Source organism: Lepisosteus platostomus, chromosome 5, assembly GCF_059453375.1.
Source record: "Lepisosteus platostomus isolate fLepPlt1 chromosome 5, fLepPlt1.hap1, whole genome shotgun sequence".
In the NCBI taxonomy this organism is placed as follows: domain Eukaryota; kingdom Metazoa; phylum Chordata; class Actinopteri; order Semionotiformes; family Lepisosteidae; genus Lepisosteus; species Lepisosteus platostomus.
In genome coordinates this window covers 68,306,506-68,319,796 of record NC_142615.1, presented here as the reverse complement: position 1 = coordinate 68,319,796, position 13,291 = coordinate 68,306,506, and the positions used below count along the sequence as shown (strand labels likewise).

General features: G+C 51.3%; 2 protein-coding genes and 1 pseudogene across 8 annotated transcripts in view; 2 read left to right on the top strand and 1 right to left on the bottom strand.

Annotated features, from left to right (window-relative positions):
* The window catches only part of LOC148671873 (uncharacterized), a 641,462-nt gene that overhangs the window by 374,732 nt on the left and 253,439 nt on the right, over nt 1-13,291 (top strand). The window lies entirely within an intron of this gene.
* Nucleotides 1-13,291, bottom strand: part of LOC148671881 (GTPase IMAP family member 8-like) — a 423,522-nt gene that overhangs the window by 354,906 nt on the left and 55,325 nt on the right.
* On the top strand, nt 1,673-11,996 carry LOC148671886 (uncharacterized; annotated as a pseudogene). The gene is made up of 5 exons (XR_015937091.1): nt 1,673-1,699; nt 3,296-4,722; nt 6,958-8,895; nt 9,392-10,153; nt 10,799-11,996. The product of XR_015937091.1 is annotated as an uncharacterized LOC148671886 (transcript).

Here is a 13,291-nt window from a genome sequence, read left to right as displayed (position 1 = left end):
AATGGCAGGCGAGCCCCAGGCGTGGACGTGTTTCTGCGTCGCTCAAGCAGACTCCCACGGACACGCCTGTGAGGTCGCGGGTCGTCTTCATTTTAACCTTCTTGCGTTCATCGTGAGTGAGGGGAGGGGAGGGGGGGCGGTTTCTCCTCTGAAGCCGACTGAGGTCTTTGTTTGTGTTTCCTAAGTCTTTATTTCAACAGCAGAGATGCCCCCCCAAAAAATGCTTAAAAAAAAGCGAATGTATTGAAATAAAAAAGGAAATTCGACCTTAAAAGCAGGACAGGAGGGAGTATTTCGCCACAGTAACGCCCAGAGGACTAAGACTGACCGCCCCTTGGTCCGAAATCCCCAGACCCCACCGGATCGCTCTCCTTTCTCCGCCTGGCCGTGGCCTGGGGTTCCTCGTGAGGGAGGGAGCCCCCGGTCGCTGTATGTTCTGTGAACAGATGAATAAAAACGGAGAAGCAGCGGTGTGGTTTGTGTTTGTTCTGGGGAGGGATTGACGCTGCAGGAGGTCAATCAGCGCTCAGGCACCTGCGGTTAAGAGGGGGTCTGTACACAGAGAGGGGCGGGAGGGGGGAACAAGCCGATACCCTGGCTTCTCTCCAGACACAGCTGGGTGAGCTCCTCCAGTCAGGACAGGAGGCTCTACTGTACACAGAGAGGGGTGGGAGGGGGGAACAAGCTGATACCCTGGCTTCTCTCCAGACACAGCTGAGTGAGCTCCTCCAGTCAGGACAGGAGGCTCTACTGTACACAGAGAGGGGCGGGAGAGGGGAACAAGCTGATACCCTGGCTTCTCTCCAGACACAGCTGGGTGAGCTCCTCCAGTCAGGACAGGAGGCTCTACTGTACACAGAGAGGGGCGGGAGAGGGGAACAAGCTGATACCCTGGCTTCTCTCCAGACACAGCTGGGTGAGCTCCTCCAGTCAGGACAGGGGGCTCTACTGTACATAGAGAGGGGTGGGAGGGGGGAACAAGCTGATACCCTGGCTTCTCTCCAGATACAGCTGGGTGAGCTCCTCCAGTCAGGACAGGAGGCTCTACTGTACACAGAGAGGGGCGAGAGGGGGGAACAAGCTGATACCCTGGCTTCTCTCCAGACACAGCTGGGTGAGCTCCTCCAGTCAGGACAGGGGGCTCTACTGTACACAGAGAGGGGTGGGAGGGGGGAACAAGCCGATACCCTGGCTTCTCTCCAGACAGAGCTGGGGGAGGGGCGAACAAGCCGATGAGCTGCTCAGGTCTGTTATCTCCTGTCTGACTCCTGTCTGCTCTCCTGCTCTCTCTGGCCTGCTGTTTCCCCGATCTGTCTCTCTCCTGAAGCAGTTCAGCTCCGGCCTCTGACTTCTGGTGCCTTGTCTCCCCCTGGCGGGGACTGCGCAGTACTGCAGCGCCTCATTGACTTCATTGATCCAGACGGGTGTGGACCCCAGTGTCCCGACTGCTGGTCAGTACAGATCCAGGACACTGTGTGAGAGAGTAGGGGTGTGGACACCAGTGTCCAAGGATGCTGGTAAGAGTTGATCTGGGTATTCTGGTGTTTTATTTTGCTCTTACCGATGAACCTGTTCAGGTGGTGATTAACTTTATGAATCCACTAGGTGGCGCCAGAGCAGCGTCACAGCGAGGACAGGAAACCCCCCACCTCACATCAGCAGGAAGAGAAGGAGAGAGAGATGGCAGCGCTCAGCCCTGGTGAGTTTTCTCTTGTTCTGCCTGTCAGAGTGTCGGTAAGGGAGTCACTGAGGGTCTCTTCTCTGTCACAGAGCACAGCAGCAGCTGGAGAAGTGTCTTCCTGTCTGCTGAGAGTGTGTTCTGTCTGTCAGACACACAAGCTCTGAACTAGGAGAGAGACAGGAACTGTTTTACTTTCACTTTCTCTTGTCAGGGATCAGAGGTCGGTACTGTAAACTCAAGCTGTTTGGAATGTACTAAATATTTTAATAAGGTGTTTATTTAAGGTGAAATGATTAATGTTAAACCTGACTGTGTGCTGATGGTATTGGATTCACACTGTTAGTATTCATGATGCTCAGACACGCTCAGATATGAACATTTCTTGTTTGTTGCTCAGGGGCCATGTTTATTGTACAGTTGATAATACCAGAGAGGAATCAGTACAGATGAACAACAGAGGAATTTGTTTGGCCCATAATTAGTAGTGATTCCAGGTTCTCGTGCAGCTGTTTCTCCTGTCCTAACTGGGCAGCTTGTTCCCTCCCTTAACCCCTCTCTGTACAGTAGAGCCCCATGTCCTGACTGGAGGAGCTCATCCAGCTGTGTCTCAGATCATCTTCAACAACAGGGCTGGGCAGCTTGTTCCCCTCTCCCACCCCCTCTGTGTACAGTAGAGCCTCCCACTCCTGATTTTAAGTCTTAGTGTTGCTTTGGGTTTCAGTGTTAATTCTGAGGAACTTTGAGGTGTCAATATCTAACTGGTCTTTAATGATGACTGACTGTCACTGAGGATGTTGAATATTTTGTATATATATTTATGGTTCACTATCTTCACCCTGTCAGTGTGGGACACTCCCTTCAGACTAAAGAGACTCAGTTCCTCCACCCTGTCAGTTTCACTGTTTTTAAACTAACATCATGCTAGTTCTCTTCAGTGTGGATCACAGTAGATAGTTTCTAAGCAGTTTGAAACTATACAACACACAGATTTCCCAGCCAGGTGGCTGAGTCCCAAACATGTGTTTATGAAATGTGACATTTTAGACTCACTACTGAAGAATCAGGATGGACTGAATGATTTTACAGTTTTTTACATTTATCTAAAAATAAGGTGGTATAAAGGTTCATTCTGAACACAGGAGTCCCATATGTGTCTGAACTACCACTGGACACTCAGAGTGTTAGTGGGACTCTACAGGGCCCTCCTGAAGTATTGGCGCCCTTGGTAAAGATGAGCAAGGAAGGCGATGGAAAAAATGTCTGTGTTGTTTATCAGATGAGAGAAATCTAATCTTTCAGTGAGGTTAAATTATTCTAAGAAACTATTGAGAGAACAGTTAAAATAAACAAATATTTAATATAAATTGTAAGAATACAGAATAAGAATGTTGTAAGAATACAGTCTGATTAACATTAACAGAAGATTTTTGTATACCACAGAGAATACACAGAAAAATAATCTCAATAATCTGTGATTTTCCTCTCTCACAGGGCAGGGACAATAGGAAAGATATAGAGACGTTTTTATCATAAATTTTAAATGGGATGAAGAGTGAAGATATTTGTGATGAGAACTTTATCATGTAAATAATCTGTGATCTTTCTCTCTGACAGGGGAGGGACAGGCTGATTCCCATGAGGCACCGCAGCGTCTCTCAGAGATCAGGATCGTGCTGCTGGGCCAGAGATGGTCTGAGAAGAGCTCAGCAGGAAACACCATCCTGGGCAGAGAGGAGTTTGACACTGAGGGAGAACCTCAGGAGTGTGTGAAGAGACAGGGTGAAGTAGGTGGGAGGCAGATCACTGTGGTCAACACTCCAGGCTGGAATGTGTGGCTGATGAGGAATGATCCACAGCAGATCAGACAGGAGGTTGTGTGCAGTGTGTCTCTGTGTCCCCCAGGACCCCACACTCTCCTCCTGGTGATTAATCTGGACTCAAACACAGACTGGAGATCAGTGAAGGAATATCTGGAGCTTCTCAATGAGAGAGTGTGGAGACACACAATAGTGCTATTCACCTGAGAGACACAACCATGAAGCAGCACATTGAGGAAGGAGGAGAGGAGCTCCAGTGGCTGGTGGAGAAGTGTGGGAACAGGTATCATGTTCTCAACAACAAGAACAGGGATGACCGCACTCAGGTCACAGAGCTGCTGGAGAAGATAGAGGACATGGTGGCAGGAAACTATGGGCAGTACTTCACCACTGACATTGACCAAGTATACACTGAACTGGAGAAATATATCAGACAGAGGGAGGAGGAGAGACAGAGAGAGGCAGAGGAGCTGAGACAGAGGGAGGAGGAGAGACAGAGGGAGACAGAGGAGCTGAGACAGAGGGAGGAGGAGAGACAGAGGGAGACAGAGGAGCTGAGACAGAGGGAGGAGGAGAGACAGAGAGAGACGGAGGAGCTGAGACAGAGGTTGGAGGAGGAGAGACAGAGAGAGACGGAGGAGCTGAGACAGAGGGCAGAGGAGAGACAGAGAGAGACGGAGGAGCTGAGACAGAGGGAGGAGGAGAGACAGAGAGAGACAGAGGAGCTGAGACAGAGGTTGGAGGAGGAGAGACAGAGAGAGATGGAGGAGCTGAGACAGAGGGCGGAGGAGAGACAGAGAGAGACGGAGGAGCTGAGACAGAGGGAGGAGGAGAGACAGAGAGAGACAGAGGAGCTGAGACAGAGGGAGGAAGAGAGACAGAGAGAGACAGAGAAGCTGAGACAGAGGTTGGAGGAGAGACAGAGAGAGACGGAGGAGCTGAGACAGAGGGAGGAGGAGAGACAGAGAGAGACAGAGGAGCTGAGACAGAGGGAGGAAGAGAGACAGAGAGAGACAGAGAAGCTGAGACAGAAGTATGAAAGAAGGGAGAGAGAGAGAGAAGAGGAGCTCAGACAGAGGTTGGAGGAGGAGTGGAGCAGGAGAGAAGAGGAGCTGAAGGAGAAGATGAGAAAGACACTGGAGGAAGAGGAGCTGGAGAAAGAGACAGAGGAGCCCAGACTGCCTGTCAAGAGGAGGAACAGTAAAGACCTCATCCCTCCTGCCAGTGAGTGTGATTGATGCTGTATTACTGAGTCATTGATCTTACTGGTCATCAAACTGAAAGATTCAACCATCTTGAGTCCTGTTAGGAATTAATATCATACTGTGCTCCGCTCTGTACTGTATTACTAACACAGTGGCACACAGATCTGTGTCTGTTTAAATCCTCTGTGTTGTAATTGAACTGTTTTCTCTCAGGGAGATTAGATTTAATCCATCACACAGCAGCTCAGTCTCTGTAATCTGTTCCTCAAGACTGTCGGACCAACACTCAATCAATCAAGGTTTATTGATCGATGCACGAACAGTACAGCACACAGCGGTGTTGTCAGCATTGAAATCTGCGAGCTCATTAAAGGCTCGTTAAGAGGGATAGAAGAGTTGGAGGACAGGAATTTATAAGGGTTAACATTGGGATACAACAGATTACACAACTGCAATTCACAGATTGTGTGGAAGTAACACAAGGATAGGAGGTATTGAGGTGTCCTGACAGAGGTAGGGTACAGGGTAGGAGGTATTTAGGTGTCCTGACAGTAGTAGGGTACAGGGTAGGAGGTATTTAGTGCTCTTCGTAGGTGTCCTGAGAGTGCCGATGCCCCCTGTCAGTTCAAGGAGGTAACTGCAGGTGTCTGCTGTGGTTGGCTGTTCAGCAGTCTTACTGCCTGGGGCAAGAAGCTGTTCTGACACCTGGTGGTCTTGGTCTGATACTTCAGTACCGTTTTCCAGATGGTAGTAGAGAGAACAAGTTGTGTTTAGGGTGACTGGGGTCCCTGAGGATGGACCTGGCCTTCTTGAGGCATCTAACACAGTAGATATCCCCTGTGTTCAGTAGCGCAGCCGTTAGTGTTCTGAGCCAGTGTCACCACCCTCTGGAGGACCCTGAGCTCGTGGGCGGAGCAGTTACCACACCAGGCAGTGGTGCAGCCGGTTAGGATGCTCTCAGTGGTGCAGCTGTAGAAGCTGGTCAGGATGTGTGAAGGCAGGCTGAACTTCTTCAGTCTGGGGAGAGAGAACAGGCGCTGTCTTGTCTACGGGGTTGGTGTGGTGGGTCCAGGTCAGGTCGCCTGTGATGATGACACCTAGGAATTTGAGAATCTGGACCACTGCGGACCCACTGATGTGAATGGGTGCCTGGTCTGTTCCTGTAGTCCACCATCAGCTCCTTAGTTCTGCTGGTGTTCAGAGAGGGGCTGCTGTCCTGACACCATGCTGTCAGCGTTTCTACCTCCTCCCTGTAGGCGGACTCATCACCGTTCGTGATCAAGCTGATGATCGTTGTATCGTCCGCAAACGTGATGATGGAGTTTGTCTTGTTCCTGGAGACGCAGTCGTGGGTGAACAGGGAGCAGAGGAGAGGGCTGATTTTGCAGCGCTGGGGAACACCGATGTTCAGAGTCAGGGTGGAGGATGTACTTGTGCCGACTCTGGGCATGATGCCCAAGAATAATTCCCAGATGTTCATTCTGTAAGTTGCTTTCATAATGGCCAGCAGCCCTATCACCCTGCAACTCCCAACTGGCAGCCCCACTGGAGCCCAGCAGGTGTGAGCCTGGCCAGTACCTGCAGGGGAGACTCCTGAGAAAACACTGAGGCTGCTGCTGGGAGAGGTGTGAGTGGGGCCAGCAGGGGGCGCTCTCACCCTGCGGTCTGTGTGGGTCCTGCTGCCCCAGTATAGTGACGGGGACACTGGACTGTAAACAGGCGCCGTCCTGCGGATGAGACGTCAAACTGAGGTCCTGACTCTCTGTGGTCATTAACAATCCCAGGGTGTCTCTCGAGAACAGTAGGGGTGTTACCCCGGTGTCCTGGCCCCCCTGGTCTTTACCCATCATGGCCTCCTAATAACCCCCCTCTCTGGACTGGCTTCATCCCTCTGCCCTCCTCACCACTGAGAGCTGGTGTGTGGGGAGAGGACTGGAGCATCATCCAGGTGGGGCTGCACACTGGTGGTGGTAGTGGGATCCCCAGGACCTGTAAAGAGCTGCACACTGGTGGTGGTAGTGGGATCCCCATGACCTGTAAAGAGCTCTGAGTGGAGTGTCCAGAAAAGCACTATAGAAGTGTAAGCAATTATTATTATTATTATTATTATTATTATTATTATTATTATTATAATGACTTTTAAGTTACGTTTGTCAAGAAATGACTTTTGAGCAAATTGTACTCCTTTTACCTGTGGAGAGGTTGGTCTCCTCTCATGTGTAACCTCCCTGATGCTCCTGTCCTCCTGTTGCAGTGAGTGAAGTCAAACCCAGACTCCAGCCCCGCCCCTCTGAGCTGAGACTGGTGCTGCTGGGCAGGACTGGTGCTGGGAAGAGCTCAGCAGGAAACACCCTCCTGGGCAGCACACAGTTCCCCTCCCGGCCCAGCCTCTCCGCGGTCACCCAGACCTGCGAGAGACGCAGGGGGGAAGCTGCTGGGAGGCAGCTCTCCGTCATCGGCACACCAGACCTCCTGGACAGCAGGGGGCGCCAGAGGGACGTGTGTCTTGAGGTCCGGAGGTGCCTGCTGCTGTCCTCCCCAGGACCCCACGTTTTCCTGCTGGTGCTGCGGGCCAGACGCTTCACGGACGAGGAGAAGGGAGCCCTGCTGACCGTGACCGAGGTGTTCGGGGAGGCTGTCCTGAATCACACTGTTGTCCTCTTCACCCACGGGGACAGTCTGGGACAGGAGACAGTGCAGCAGTATGTTGACACACAGGGGAGAGACCTGCAGCAGCTCTTAGAGAGCTGTGGGAACAGGTATCATGTTCTCAACAATATGGACACGGGCGACCGCACTCAGGTCACACAGCTGCTGGAGAAGATCGAGGACATGGTGGCAGGAAACAGTCTGGGCTTCTTTGTGGACCAGGATGCAGAGGAGAGGCTGAGAGAAAGAGAGAACAGATACAGGGAGGAGGAGGAGGGCAGGAAGGAGAGGGAGGAGCTGAGACGCAGGAGTGAGGAAGAGCAGAGGAGGAGAGCGGAGCAGCTGAAGGAGGAGCACGAGGAGCAGCAGAGGTGCCGGCTGGAGGAGCTGAGACGCAGGCAGGGAGAGGAGCAGCGCAGGCAGCTGGAGGCTCTCAGGAGAGAGCAGGAGGAGACACTGCGCAGGAAGGAGCAGGAGCTGCAGCTGCAGTACCAGGAGCAGAGGCAGAGGCTGGAGCAGGAGCAGTGTGAGAAGACGGAGGAGATCAAGCTCCGCTACAGGACGCAGCACCAGGAGCTCCTGCGCAGGTACGAGGAGGAGCAGCGCAGCAGAGCTGAGCAGATGGAGCTCAGATACCAGGAGCAGCACAGGAGGGTGCAGGAGACCATCCTGAAACTCACTGAGGAGCAGCTGAGGAAGGTGGAGGAGACCAGGACCCAGTGTGCAGAGAGACTGAGGGAGAGGATGGAGGCCGTGAAGAGGGAGCTTGAAGAAGAGCAGGAGAGGAAGATAGAGGAGCTGAGGCAGCAGCACAGAGGCCAAGACCGCGGGGAGGCCCAGCAGAGGTGTGAAGCAGAGCTGTGGAGGAAGGTGGACGAGATCAAGCAGCTGTATGAAGAGAGACTGCAGGGGAGAGTTCAGGAGCTGGAGCAGCAGCAGCAGAGGGAGATGGAGGAGAAGAGGAAGGAGCAGGAGGAGGAGCAGAGGAAGAGAGAGGAGGAGCTTAGGAGGCAGCTGGAAGAGGATCGCAGGCAGAGGGAGCAGGAGCTGGAGCTGAGGAGGGCTGAGGAGCTCAGGAGAGTGGAGGAGCTGGAGCAGAGATACGCACAGGAGGAGCAGAGCAGACTGGCAGAGCTCAGACTCCACGAGGAGAGGATGAGAGAGCAGGGCAGGCAGGAGCTGCAGAGGCAGACAGAGGAGCTGAAACTGAGGCAGCAGCAGAGGGAGGCAGAGCTGAGGCAGGAACTGGAGGACGAGCAGAGGAAGAGGGCGGAGGAGCTGAGGCAGCAGTTGGAGAGGGAGCACCGTCAGAGAGAGCAGGAGCTGGAGGAGAGATACAGGGAGCAACAGCGAGAGGCGCAGGAGGAGAGGAGCAGGACGGAGGAGCTGAGGAGGCAGTGGGAGGAAGGGCTGAGAGAGGAGTACGACAGGAGGCTGCAGAGAAAGGAGGCGGAGATCCAGGAGAGGTGGGAAGGGGAGCTGCAGAGGAGAGTGAAGGAGCTACAGGAGTCCTCCCAGCCTCAGAGCCTGGAGCCGGGTCAGAGTAAGTACTGTACCCCAGCAGGAAGGCAGGAGGTAGATGCCCAGTTTAAGAGGTAAAACTGCAAATTCCAGAGAATTGTGTAGTTTGGACTCCATACATGCAATCGTGTCAAGATTGAAGAGAGGTCTTGCATCTTGTGATTTTTATTTTGTCTCTATGCAGTGGTTCTTATTTGAATTTCTTTCTTCTTCACTTTGCTTTCTTTTTTGTCATAACATTTCTCTTCATCTTGGTTTATGTCTTTTAAACTCCAAAAGCTGTAGTTTTTGATGTTTTTGATAACATAAGGGAACTTTAACCTTCTGCACTCAGATCCCAGAATCTACTTGTTTTATTGTTGTTTTATTGACATGTTTGTTTCAATTAAGCACACAGCAGAGTTTCATCCCCTTTAAGTACTAGAGTGGCAGAACAGCTGAAAAAATGATTTAGTTCTTGTGCCCTGAAACACTACAAGCTCTAACACTGATGTTGTCTTGTTTGGTTGCTGATCCAGGGAGAAGCCCAGGAGAAACTCCCCGTCCAGAAATCTCAGCAGCTCCTCGTCTGTCAAAGCTGAACATTGTGCTTCTGGGGTGTGAAAAGGCTGGGAAGAGCTCAGCAGGAAACACCATCCTGGGCAGAGAGGAGTTTGATGCTGAGGGAGGAACTGAGGAGTGTGAGAAGAGACAGGGTGAAGTAGCTGGGAGGCAGGTCACTGTGGTCGACACTCCAGGCTGGGAGTGGGATAATGTAAAGTCCACCTCAGAGCAGGTCAAACAAGAGACTGTGTATAGCGTGTCTCTGTGCCCCCCAGGACCCCACGCTCTCCTCCTGGTGATCCCTCTCATCACACTGAGAGAGAAACAGAGGAGAGTAGAGAAGGAACATCTGGAGCTCCTCAGTGAGAGAGTGTTGAGACACACAATAGTGCTGTTCACCTGGGGGGACACACTGGGAGACACAACCATTGAGCAGCACATTGAGAGAGGAGGAGAGGAGCTCCAGTGTCTGGTGGAGAAGTGTGGGAACAGGTATCATGTTCTCAACAACAAGAACAGGGACGACCACACTCAGGTCACAGAGCTGCTGGAGAAGATAGAGGACATGGTGGCAGAAATGAGTGTCTTTCCTTACATGATGGACAGAAAACTTCTGCAGAAGATAGAGAAGAGGAAGTCGGCCAAGAAAATGGTCGATGTAGAAGAGGAGGAAGAGAGAGGAGCTGGAAGAGTGCCTGTCAGGAGGAGACACAGTAAAGAGATGGAGCCCCCAAACTGTAAGTCCTGATCACACCGAAAGTCTCTCTCCTACATCACTGACCCTCTGTCTGTACGACACACTGACACACAGCTCTCTCTCCTACATCACTGACCCTCTGTCTGTACGACACACTGACACACAGCTCTCTCTCCTACATCACTGACCCTCTCTCTCAAGGTCCTGTAAGAATATTAGTGCGAGTCACGAGTTCACAACAGGAAGAGAGTTCGCTCGGATTCACTGACTGTCCCTTCTGATCCAGGATGATCCACACTTTCTCTAGGAGTGTGATTAGACTTCGATATGAAGTAAGTATTCTAAAATACAGGAAACACAGTGGACTCTAAACACAGTGAGCAGCATCACACCAGATCCATAGATCCAAGATAGAGAAGAGGAAGTACAGTACTCTCTCTGTACGGCACACTGACACACAGCTCTCTCTCCTACATCACTGACCCTCTGTCTGTACGACACACTGACACACAGCTCTCTCTCTCCTACATCACTGACCCTCTGTCTGTACGGCACACTGACACACAGCTCTCTCTCCTACATCACTGACCCTCTGTACGGCACACTGACACACAGCTCTCTCCTACATCACTGACCCTCTCTCTGTACGGCACACTGACACACAGCTCTCTCTTTGTGTTTCCAGTGTCTGGAGGTGAAGGAGGCTTGTCTGGACTCTGAACACCCTGAGCTTGGAGCTGAACAACAGGACGAAATGATCTACACCCTGCCATCTCCTGTAACAGCCACAGCTTTGATGAGGAGTAGACTTCCTGGAGATGATCTGGGAGGAAGCAGGAAGTGGGTCTTCTCCCACAATGCTTTTCAAATGCCTGCGTCACCATGACGACCAGAGAGCAGGCCCGCCTCTGTGAAGGAGGGGTTTGTTGAGATCGAGAGCTCACAATGCTCTCTCTGTGTCCTCTCTTTCTCTCTAGTCTTTTATCTTCCATCCCTTCTCCTCTCTCTCTCTTCACAAGCACAGCTGCTCCCATCTTCAACACAACAGTGGTGCTTTTCAGCCACACTCCCTGACTGGAGCAGATCCTGGGGCCCAGTACCAGTATCAGCAAGAAGAAACATCTCCTCTCCTCCCTGTGAGCTTCTTGAGGGCCATTCCTGTAGACTGGGAGAAGATCACGATTTGGCTCCATCACAGCAGAGCGGTAACAGCTCAGAGTGGCTGTGGGAGTTTGGGAGTGGGTGTGGGAGGTGTAACACATCTCTCACTCCTGTACGGAGAAGCTGATGTGCCAGAGAGCTGATCCCTTACACTGAATCTCCTTTCTGCACTTGGAAACCAGCTGGACTCTTTTACAAAGAGAGAGACTTGGCAAGAGACAGTTGTCCTACACAACAGAGTCTGGGTGTCCTGAGAGAGAGCTCAGTCTGTGAGCCCCATGACTCACTTCTGCTCACAGACAGGATTTCCAGCAGACGCTGCCCCTCAGTGTTTTAATGAAGGGCTCTGGGATTAGTGGAGATGGGCTTAGCACAGAAACACACAGCTTAATGCCACTCTGCCCAAACTGTCAGTGCAGAGCTGCACAAGAATTAAACTGTTACAAAAATGTTTCAGCACTTTTTAACCCTTACTAGCTATACTGTTGTATTACTGAACATGAGTTGTAAATGTGATTACAAATTGCACAGTCTATCCTCAAACAGTGTGAGTTGCTCAACAGTATATAAATATCCCACAATAATGTTGCATGTGGGGTTTGTAAATGTCCTATGATATATCTGTACTGTAAATTTCTGTAAATGTTTGATTGTACTTTGGCAACACTAAAACTCATAAGTTATGCCAATAAATCTCTTTGTGTTTGAAATAAAATGATAAATGAGCTCAGTTCTACAGTTATACTGTAGATGCAGGTTGCAGTCTGTGGAGAAAAAAAAACTAGTTCCCATGCTCCCCAGCAGAGGCAGGAAGAAGAATCAACTAAGACCTCTGTCCATGACAACCAGTGGGCACTGCTGCTTATGTGCGAGTCTAATACATGAACACTGTACTGAGAGAGAGGGGGGTTCATACAGACACACTGACTGGACACTCCAGTACATGAACACTGCACTGAGAGAGAGAGGGGTTCATACACACACACTGACTGGACACTCCAGTACATGAACACTGTACTGAGAGAGAGAGGGGTTCATACAGACACACTGACTGGACACTCCAGTACATTAACACTGCACTGAGAGAGAGGGGGGTTCATACAGACACACTGACTGGACACTCCAGTACATGAACACTGTACTGAGAGAGAGAGGGGTTCATACAGACACACTGACTGGACACTCCAGGACATGAACACTGCACTGAGAGAGAGAGGGGTTCATACAGACACACTGACTGGACACTCCAGTACATGAACACTGCACTGAGAGAGAGAGGGGTTCATACAGACACACTGACTGGACACTCCAGTACATTAACACTGCACTGAGAGAGAGGGGGGTTCATACAGACACACTGACTGGACACTCCAGTACATGAACACTGCACTGAGAGAGAGAGGGGTTCATACAGACACACTGACTGGACACTCCAGTACATGAACACTGCACTGAGAGAGAGAGGGGTTCATACAGACACACTGACTGGACACTCCAGTACATGAACACTGCACTGAGAGAGAGGGGTTCATACAGTCACAGTGGGACAGTACTGTGTTCAGCGGGTGTTTCTGGGTGTCATTTCCTCTGCAGCTCAAAGGGGCTTAAACGCTCAGGAGTTTCCACTTCTTCTCCCTGACAACAGCCCATGAGAGTTGTGCATCTTGCACTGTTGCCCCTGTAGGTCTCCTCTCTAGGTCTCTGGCGTATTGGATGGAGGTGTTTTCACCTCAGACCTGTGGAGGGTGTCTGCAGTCTGATGGCTATCTCAGTTTCCTCACTGCTCTCAGGAGTTTTCTCATCTGTCTTGAACCACTGCTGATTTCCCATGGCTGACTCCTCCAGTCGCGTCTTTTTCAAGACATGACGTGTTGTTGATATTGTGGTGCCCGGTCTCTCTCCAGCGGTTACAGTGCCACCTGGACTTTGATGGGCTCTGATCTTCACAGCTGATTGCTCTTCTGTCACAGGATCCTGACTTGACAGCCAGACCCAGACACTCAAGACTGGAACCAAG